We start from the raw sequence: 9,868 nt of genomic DNA, 5'->3' as shown, positions 1-9,868 counted from the left end.
CTTCAAACATCCTTGTCTAAGGCCCACTTTTACTGGGAAATAATCTCACTCTCTCCTACATACTCTAACCTGAACCTCACTATCCTCGTAAAAACTCTTCACTGCTTTCAGTAACCTGTACCCTTATCTAAATGCTGCTCACCTAAAGGTTTCACTGTAAACACTTCGTCTACTCACCCCTTACCATTCCTAAAGCCTCCTTGTTCACCTGCTGTCCCCATCTCCGTCTAAGTCTTAATTCTTTCAATAATAACTACCATACACTTTACCAGGTATACTCAAAAGACTTATTCCCCTATAATTTTTGCACACTCTTTTGTCCCCTTTGCCTTTATACAAGGAACTATGCATGCTCTCTGCCAATCCCTAGGTACTTTACCCTCTTCCATACATTTATTAAATAATAGCACCAACCACTCCAAAACTATATCCCCACCTGCGTTTAACATTTCCATCTTTATCCCATCTGTCCCAGCTGCCTTACCCCCTTTCATTCTACCCACTGCCCCACGCATTTCCCCCACACTCACAACTGGCTCTTCCTCACTCCTACAAGATGTTATTCCTTCTTGCCCTATACACGAAATCACAGCTTCCCTATCTTCATCAACATTTAACAATTCCTCAAAATATTCCCTCCATCTTCCCGATACCTCTAACTCTCCATTTAATAACTCTCCTCTCCAATTTCCAACTAACAAATCCAATCGTTCTCTAGGCTTTCTCAGCTTATTAATCTCACTCCTAAACTTTTTCTTGTTTTCAACATAATTTATTGATAACATCTCACTCACTCTCTCATTTGCTCTCATTTTAGATTGCTTCACCACTCTCTTAACCTCTCTTTTTCTCTTCATATATTCCTCCCTCCTTCCATCACTTTTACTTTGTTAAGACCTCTCATATGCTAACTTTTTCTTCCTTACTACTCTCTTTACATCATTCCACCAATCGCTCTTCTTCCCTTTCGCACCCACTTTTCTGAAACCATATATATATATATATATATATATATATATATATATATATATATATATATATATATATATATATATATATATATATATATATATATATATATATTTCGTGCCGAATATGTAAAACTGGTCAATTAGCAAGAACTCATTTAAAATTAAGTCCTTTCTAAAATTTTCTCTTATACGTTTAAAGATATATTTTTTTCATTAATGTTGAAGTAAAAAAATATAATTTTGCACCAAAAGGAACTTAGAAAACTTACCTAACCTTATTATAACAAGCGCAATTTATTTTAGCCTAACCCAACTAAATATATTATAGATTTGTTTACAATAATTTAATACTAAACAAACACAGTGAAATATATTTTTTTCGTTGGGTTCAGAATGATTTTGGCGAAATTATTGCATACACAAATTTTCACTTGTCCTATATGGCAAGATGACCGTTGCTATTTAAGCCAAGATCGCAAGTTCTGCTTATTCGGCACGATATATATATATATATATATATATATATATATATATATATATATATATATATATATATATATATATATATATATATATATATAGGAGTGAATGGAGACAAACGGTTTTTAATACTTGACGTGCTGTTGGAGTGTGAGCAAAGTAACATTTATGAAGGGGTTCAGGGAAACCGGCAGGCCGGACTTGAGTCCTGGAGATGGGAAGTACAGTGTCTGCACTCTTTAGGAGGGGTGTTAATGTTGCAGTTTAAAAACTGTAGTGTAAAGCACCCTTCTGGCAAGACAGTGATGGAATGAATGATGGTGAAAGTTTTTCTTTTTCGGGCCACCCTGCCTTGGTGGGAATCGGCCAGTGTGATAATAATAATAATAAATAAATATATATATATATATATATATATATATATATATATATATATATATATATATATATATATATATATATATATATATATATATATATATATATATATATATATATATATATATATATATATATATATATATATATATATATATATATATTATATATATATATATATATATATATATATATATATATATATATATATATATATATATATTAATATTTTGAGGAATTGTTAAATGTTGATGAAGATAAGGAAGCTATGATTTCGTCTATAGGCAAGGAGGAACAACATCTTGTAGGAGTGAGGAAGAGCCAGTTGTGAGTGTGGGGGAAGTTCGTGAGGCAGTGGGTAGAATGAAAGGGAATAAGGCAGCTGGGATTGACGGGATCAAGATAAAAATGTTAAAAGCAGGAGGAGATATAGTTTTGGAGTAGTTGGTACTATTATTTAATAAATGTATGGAAGAGGGTAAGGTACCTAGGGAATGGCAGAGAGCATGCAAAGTTCCTTTATATAAAGGCAAAGGGAATAAAGGAGAGTGGAAAAATTATAGGGGAATAAGTCTGTTGAGTATACCTGGTAAAATGTATGGTAGAGTTATTATTGAAAGAATTAAGAGTAAGACAGAGAGTAGGATAGCAGATGAACAAGGAGGCTTTAGGAAAGGTAGGGGGTGTGTGGACCAGGTGTTTACAGTGAAACATATAGGTGAACAGTATTTAGATAAGGGTAAAAAGGTTTTTGTGGCATTTATGGATTTAGAAAAGGCATATGACAGGGTGGATAGGGGGACAATGTGGCAGATGTTGCAGGTGTATGGTATAGGAGGTAGGTTTCTGAAAGCAGTGAAGAGTTTTTACGAGGATAGTAAAGCTCAGGTTAGAGTATGTAGGAGAGAGGGAGATTATTTCCCAGTAAAAATAGGCCTTAGACAAGGATGTGTGATGTCACCATGGCTGTTCTATATATATATATATATATATATATATATATATATATATATATATATATATATATATATATATATATATATATATATATATAGATGGGGTTGTAAGAGAAGTGAATGCTAGTGTCTTGGCAAGAGGTGTGGAGTTAAAAGATAAAGAATCAAACACGAAGTGGGAGTTGTCACAGTTGCTCTTTGCTGATGACACTGTGCTTTTGGGAGATTATGAAGAGAAGTTGCCAAGGTTGGTGGATGAATTTGGTAGGGTATGTAAGAGAAGAAAATTAAAAGTGAATATAGGAAAGAGTAACGTTATGAGGATAAAAAGATTAGGTGACGAAAGACTGGATATCAGATTGGAGGGAGAGAGTATGGAGGAGGTGAATGTATTCAGATATTTAGGAGTGGACATGTCAGTAGATGGGTCTATGAAGGATAAGGTGAATCATAGAAGTGGGAGTTGTCACAGTTGCTCTTTGCTGATGACACTGTGCTTTTGGGAGATTATGAAGAGAAGTTGCAGAGGTTGGTGAATGAATTTGGTAGGGTATGTAAGAGAAGAAAATTAAAAGTGAATATAGGAAAGAGTAACGTTATGAGGATAAAAAGATTAGGTGACGAAAGACTTGGTATCAGATTGGAGGGAGAGAGTATGGAGGAGGTGAATGTATTCATATATTTAGGAGTGGACATGTCAGTAGATGGGTCTATGAAGGATAAGGTGAATCATAGAATTGATGAGGGGAAAAGGGTGATATATACATATATTAGGAGTCGATGGAGACAAAGAACTTTGTCCGTGGAAGCAAAAAGGGGAACGTATGAGAGTATAGTTGTACCAACACTCTTGTATGGGTGTGAAGTATGGGTGATGAATGTTGCAACGAGGAGAAGGTTGGGAGGCAGTGGGGATGTCATATCTGAGGCCAATGTGTGGTGTGAATATAATGCAGAGAATTCGTAGTTCGGAAATTAGGAAAAAGTGTGGGATTACCAAAACTATTATCCAGAGGGCTGAGGAGGGGTTGTTGAGGTTCGGACATGTATGTATGTATGTATGTATATATATATATATATATATATATATATATATATATATATATATATATATATATATATATATATATATATATATATATATATATAAATGTAATATATAATGTCGTGCCGAATGGGTAAAGCTGGTGAATTAGCAAGATTAAGTCATTTCTAAAATTTTCTTTTATAAGTTTAAAGATAATTTTTTCATTTATGTTAATGTAAAAATTAATAATTTTGTACTATAATTACCTTAGAAAACTTATCTGTCCTTATTTATAACAAGTGCAATTAATTTAATCTAATCCTAATAAATATATATTCGATAAGTTTACCATAATTTTATAATAAACAAACACAATAAAATATATTTTTTTCGTTAGGTTCAGAAGGATTTTTTCAAAATGACTTCATACTCAAATTATCGCTTGCCTTATTTGGCAAGAAGAGCGTTGCTATTTAATGCAATATCGCAAGTTTTCCCTATTCGGGAAGACACACACACACACTCACACACACACATACGCACACACACACACACACGCACACGCATACGCACACACACACACACACACACACACACACACACACACACACACACACACACACACACACACACACACACACACACACGCACACACACACACAGCCCAGCGACAGTATGAAAACGACATAGCATCGAAAGTCAAATCTGACCCGAAACTGCTGTATAGCCACATTAGGAGGAAGACAACAGTCAAGGACCAGGTGATAAGGCTGAGGAAAGAAGGTGGAGAACTCACAAGAAACGCTCAAGAGGTATGTGAGGAGCTCAACACGAGATTTAAGGAAGTATTTACAGTAGAGACAGGAAGGACTCTGGGGGGACAGACCAGATGGGGACACCAGCAAGGAATACACCAACAAGTGTTGGACGACATACATACAGATGAGGAGGAGGTGAAGAAACTGCTAAGGGACATCGATACCTCAAAGGCAATGGGACCGGACAACATCTCCCCGTGGGTCCTTAGAGAGGGAGCAGATATGTTGTGCGTGCCACTTACCACAATCTTCAACACGTCCCTGGAAACTGGGCAACTACCTGAGGTATGAAAGACGGCAAATGTAGTTCCCATTTTTAAAAAAGGAGACAGAAAAGAGGCACTAAACTATAGACCTGCGTCATTGACGTGTATAGTATGCAAAATTATGGAGAAGATTATCAGGATGAGAGTGGTGGAGCACCTGGAACGGAACAAGAGTATAAATGCCAACCAGCACGGATTCACGGAAGGCAAATCCTGTGTCACAAACCTTCTGGAGTTTTATGATAAAATAACAGAAGTAAGACACGAGAGGGAGGGGTGGGTTGATTGCATCTTCTTGAACTGCAAGAAGGCCTTTGACACAGTGCCTCACAAGAGATTAGTGCAGAAGCTAGAGCATCAGGCGCATATAACAGGAAGGGCACTGCAATAGATCAGAGAATACCTGACAGGGAGGCAACAACGAGTCATGGTACGTAATGATGTATCACAGTGGGCACCTGTGACGAGCGGGGTCCCACAGGGGTCGGTCCTAGGACCAGTGCTATTTTTGGTATATATGAACGACATGATGGAAGGGTTAGACTCAGAAGTGTCCCTGTTTGCAGATGATGTGAAGTTAATGAGGAGAATTAAATCTGATGAGGACCAGGCAGGACTTCAAAGAGACCTGGACAGACTGGACACCTGGTCCAGCAAATGGCTTCTCGAATTTAATCCTGCCAAATGCAAAGTCATGAAGATAGAGGAAGGGCACAGAAGACCACAGACAGAGTATAGGCTAGGTGGCCAAAGACTGCAAACCTCACTCAAGGAGAAAGATCTTGGGGTGAGTATAACACCGAGCATGTCTCCGGAAGCACACATCAATCAGATAACTGCTGCAGCATATGGGCGCCTGGCAAACCTGAGAACAGCATTCCGATACCTTAGTAAGGAATCGTTCAAGACACTGTACACCGTGTATGTCAGGCCCATACTGGAGTATGCAGCACCTGTTTGGAACCCGCACTTGATAAAGCACGTCAAGAAACTAGAGAAAGTACAAAGGTTTGCAACAAGGTTAGTTCCAGAGCTAAGGGGAATGTCCTATGAAGAAAGATTAAGGGAAATCGGCCTGACGACACTGGAGGACAGGAGGGTCAGGGGAGACATGATAACGACATATAAAATACTGCGTGGAATAGACAAGGTGGACAAAGACAGGATGTTCCAGGGAGGGGACACAGAAACAAGAGGCCATAATTGGAAGTTGAAGACACAAATGACTCAGAGAGATATTAGGAAGTATTTCTTCTGTCATAGAGTTGTAAGGCAGTGGAATAGCCTAGAAAATGACGTAGTGGAGGCAGGAACCATACACAGTTTTAAGACGAGGTTTGATAAAGCTCATGGAGCGGGGAGAGAGAGGGCCCAGTAGCAACCGGTGAAGAGGCGGGGCCAGGAGCTAAGACTCGACCCCTGCAACCACAAATAGGTGAGTACACGCGCACACACACACACACACACACACACACACACACACACACACACACACACACACACACACACACACACAAAGGTTTGCAACAAGGCTAGTCCCAGAGCTCAAGGGAATGTCGTACGAGGAAAGGTTAAGGGAAATCGGACTGACGACACTGGAGGACAGAAGGGTCAGGGGAGACATGATAACGACATACAAGATACTGCGGGGAATAGACAAGGTGGACAGAGATAGGATGTTCCAGAGAGGGGACACAGGGACAAGGGGTCACAACTGGAAGCTGAAGACTCAGACGAGTCACAGGGACGTTAGGAAGTATTTCTTCAGTCATAGAGTTGTAAGCAAGTGGAATAGCCTAGCAAGTGAAGTAGTGGAGGCAGGAACCATACATAGTTTTAAGAAGAGGTATGACAAAGCTCAGGAAGCAGAGAGAGAGAGGATCCAGTAGCGATCAGTGAAGAGGCGGGGCCAGGAGCTGAGTCTCGACCCCTGCAACCACAATTAGGTGAGTACAATTAGGTGAGTACACACACGGACACACACACACACGGACACACACACACGGACACACACACACACGGACACACACACACACGGACACACACACACACACGGACACACACACACACGGACACACACACACACACACACACACACACACACACACACACACACACACACACACACACACACACACACACACACACACACACACACACACACACACACACACACAAACACACAAGTCCACAAACAGACTACAGGCTAAGTGGACAAAGACTGCAAACCTCACTCAAGGAGAAAAATCTTGGGGTGAGCATAACACCGAGCACTTCGGAGGCACACATCAACCAGATAACTGCTGCAGCATATGGGCGCCTGGCAAACCTGAGAATAGCGTTCCGATACCATAGTAAATAATCGTTCAAGACACTATACACTGTGTACGTCAGGCCCATACTGGAGTATGCAGCACCTGTTTGGAACCCACACCTGGTCAAGCACGTCAAGAAATTAGAGAAAGTGCGAAGGTTTGCAACAAGGTTAGTCCCAGAGCTCAGGGGTATGTCCTACGAAGAAAGGTTGAGAGAAATCGGCCTGACGGCACTGGAGAACAGGAGGGTCAGGGAAGACATGACAACGACATACAAAATACTGCATGGAATAGACAAGGGAGGATGTTCCAGAGAGGGGATACAGAAACTAGGTGTCACAATTGGAAGCTGAAGACTCAGACGAATCACAGGGATGCTAGGAAGTATTTCTTGAATCATAGAGTTGTCAGGAAGTGGAATAGTCTAGCAAGCGATGTAGTGGAGGCAGGAACCAAAGATAGCTTTAAGACGAGGTATGACAAAGCTCAGGGAGCAGAGAGAGAGAGAGAGAGAGGACCTAGTATGTGTAATATATATAAATATATATATATATATATATATATATATATATATATATATATAAATATATATATATATATATATATAAATATATATATATATATAAATATATATATATATATATAAATATATATATATATATATATATAAATATATATATATATATATATATAAATATATATATATATATATAAATATATATATATATAAATATATATAAATATAAATATATATATATATAAATATATATATATATATATATATATATATATATTATGTAAGATTCGGGAACAAGCGGTACAAGATGCAAAATAATCCCGTTCCTTTAAAATTATAATGAGTGTAATTACAGTAGAGTATTACCTTAAAAACTGAATTTTCATTATACAAGATATTGAAAATATTAGTAAAATAAATTTATAATAATAATAATAAGTGTTTACTCGTGCTTGGTAGCAGGCGTTCTGATGACTCGTCTTAAAAACTGTTATCTTGTAATGTGGCCGGAGGATAGGAAGAGCATCTTGAAAATTATGACAGATACTGAACTTCATAATAAGAGCGTGTGAAACGGAAGTCTGTTAAACGTTTTACACTCTGAAAATATTGGTGCTATTTTTAGTTATGAATATGCTAGATGGCAGGTAAATCTTATGAATTTTTATTTACATTCAGCATATAATTATCTTAACGTTCCAGTATATTTTTCAGAGCTTATTCTTGTCGGATTTCCTCTCTTATTTCCATGACGGAGTTGGCAAAATCAATTATACATTCTTATGATAATTTCTTCACGAATCTCTTACTCATGATTTCCTCAGCTTGAATACTTTCTGTATCCCATCTTCAGTTCTCGCTAAGTTTTCAGTGAATTTAATGAGTCATTCTTTACGACTGATCTGAGAAAACTGACTTTGTCGGGGCAAGAGCTACATCTCTACCGGATTACATTTTTTTTTGGTGAAGGAAGGTGGCAATAATGGTGCAGCTGAAGCTGCCCTCCGTCGCCTTTCCGAAAATATTCCTGAGTAAGACAGTTTGTCACACTGATGTAACCACAAACGATTGCTGGATTGCTCACTCGAAGTCTTGGGTTCGATTCCTGCTATGTTTTGCGCGTACACATAATGTATATGTCTTGCCGATGAAGCCAAACCGGCGAGTTTGGCTTATTTAGCAAGTGTCTCCCCTGCCGAATAAGCAGAATGAAAACTTGTTTTTGCCATGAATTAGTGGAAATCAATCTGAGCATAACTAAATTTAAATTGACATATATATAATTATATATATATATATATATATATATATATATATATATATATATATATATATATATATATATATATATATGTATGTATGTCGTGCCGAATATGTAAAACTGGTCAATTAGCAAGAACTCATTTAAAATTAAGTCATTTCTAAAATTTTCTCTGATACGTTTAAAGATATATTTTTTCATTAATGTTGATGTAAAAATTTACAATTTTGCACCAAAAGGAACTTAGAAAACTTACCTAACCTTATTATAACAAGCGCAATTTATTTTAGCCTAACCCAACTAAATATATTTTAGATTTGTTTACAATAATTTAATACTAAACAAACACAGTGAAATATATTTTTTTCGTTAGGTTCAGAATGATTTTGGCAAAATTATTGCATACACAAATTTTCGCTTGTCCTATATGGCAAAATGAGCGTTGCTATTTAAGCCAAGATTGCAAGTTCTGCCTATTCGGCACGACATATATATAAATATGTCGTGCCGAATAGGCAGAACTTGAGTGTGTCATTCCCTGACACACTCTGAAACATTGTTGAGGCTATATTCTCCACTACTGGGCCATTCCAGTGCGACTGTTTGTAGTCGATGGGGGGAGCAAGTCTTGTTTCAGAGCCCGTTAGATTATCCGTCAATGAACTTTGGTTCTGGACTTCAATCTCGTCCCTAAGAAATTCAGGGAGAATCGCTGCTCAAGCCCTCTGGATGCAACGCATGAGGACAGAAAAGCAGGTAGTGCAGTCTGTGACTGATTGAGATGATTTTCCATTTGGGTGGATTCAGGATGAAACCCATTTCCTGTCCCCTTGTCATCACCTGTGTAAGATCATTTAAAAGGGACTCCTTTGTATCTAC

This window comes from Cherax quadricarinatus, chromosome 1, assembly GCF_038502225.1.
Source record: "Cherax quadricarinatus isolate ZL_2023a chromosome 1, ASM3850222v1, whole genome shotgun sequence".
NCBI lineage: Eukaryota > Metazoa > Arthropoda > Malacostraca > Decapoda > Parastacidae > Cherax > Cherax quadricarinatus.
The sequence above is the reverse complement of the archived record's forward strand: the minus strand, read 5'-3'. Positions refer to the sequence as shown.